General features: G+C 53.2%; 1 pseudogene across 1 annotated transcript; it reads right to left on the bottom strand.

Annotated features, from left to right (window-relative positions):
- Positions 1 to 69: 69 nt before the first annotated feature.
- On the bottom strand, positions 70 to 1510 carry LOC100940706 (annotated as a pseudogene). The gene has a single exon (XR_001161900.2). The product of XR_001161900.2 is annotated as a prohibitin pseudogene (transcript).
- Positions 1511 to 1513: the final 3 nt, after the last annotated feature.

The raw sequence follows: 1513 nt of genomic DNA, 5'->3' as shown, positions 1-1513 counted from the left end.
CTGCTGAACACTCTGTCCTGACTCCAGGGCTCCCACAAACGAACAAAGAACACAAACCCACGACTGAGCTGGAAGGTCTGCATGTCATTTATTGACAGGAGTTTACATACATTTGTTTTCTTCCTGTGGTGGTTTCCTTCAAAGCCTAGGCACAGAGCCCTTGAGAAGGGCAGTCTCTGAACGAGGGAGCCAGGAACTCAGGATGCGCACGTCTTTGGCAGGCATGTTTGGCCCAGCAGGATGCAATCCTTCAAGCTGGAATTCCGTTGGGTATTTGAGAGGGACCAAGGTGGGTGTGGAGAGGAAGTCTTCGACAGACTCACATCTCAGTCCAGGCCTCCTCTCTCCCTATCCAAGTCCATCCCAGTTTTGGGACCCTGGGGGGCAGCTCAATCAGGCCCACCCACCTCAACAAGGGCAGATTCTTCGATCCATGCCCTGTTTGAACACACCTGCTTCCGCTGGTCGCACAGTTAAAGAGAATCAGCCTTATGGAAAGAGACAGATCACTTCCTTTCTGACATTCCCCAGCACCTCTTTTCAGCTGCGTCGGTGCAGGAACTGCTGGAAAAACTGAGGCTGCATTCTCAGTGGAGCTGCGTGTGCCACATCCTCAAACCTTCAGCAGATAGCACGGACACTGCACATCTGCCCAGGCTGACAACTGTGCTCCCTGGTCCACACATGCCCTGTCCTGCCTCTGTCCTGCTAACTGCCAGTGCCTAGAATGGAGCTCCCGCAGGCCTGGAACTGGGACCCAAGGCTAGTCTGTGTAGGCACTTGGCAATTTTGGTAGGGAGGTGGTTAAAAAAGTAGATGGGTGTGAGAAGAATGAAAGAGCTTCATTTGATAATTAGAGATCTGAAGTGATTTTTACTTTTATTTCCTTCACTTTAAGCCAATCATGAGATTTCACAGTGATTTCTGGGTGGGGGCAGAAGGGAGGTGGTGTTAATCATCATCAGGGCTGTGGCCCAGTTGGCCTGAGGAGTACAGGCAGGGCAGGCCCTCACTGGGGCAGCTGGAGGAGCACAGACTGCCCTGCTGGCAGGTAGGTGATGTTCCGAGAGCGCGACAGCTGGAATGCAATGTCCTCTGCAGCCTCCAGCTTGCGGAGCTCGATCAGGCCATCACCCGCTGTGGCCAGTGAGTTGGCAATCAGCTCTGCTGCCTTGGAGTCCCCCTCAGCAGAGATGATGGCTGCCTTTTTCTGCTGCTCAGCCTTTTCCACCACAAATCTGGCCCTCTCTGCTTCCTGTTGAGCCACCTGTTTGGCTTCCACTGCTTCTGTGAACTCCTTCCCGAAGGTCAGATGTGTCAAGGAAACATCATCCAGGATGAGCCCAAAGGTTGCTGCTCGCTCCGTAAGGTCATCGCTCACCTGCCTGGAGACGAGCTCTCTCTGGGTGATTAGCTCTCCAGCATCAAAGCGAGCCACCACCGACTTGAGGATCTCTGTAGTAATAGATGGCAGCACACGCTCATCATAGTCCTCTCCAATGCTGGTGAAGAT

This window comes from Otolemur garnettii, unplaced genomic scaffold (genome assembly GCF_000181295.1).
Source record: "Otolemur garnettii isolate 467f Iridium unplaced genomic scaffold, OtoGar3 scaffold04134, whole genome shotgun sequence".
Lineage (NCBI taxonomy): Eukaryota > Metazoa > Chordata > Mammalia > Primates > Galagidae > Otolemur > Otolemur garnettii.
This window is presented reverse-complemented; position numbering and strand designations above follow the sequence as displayed.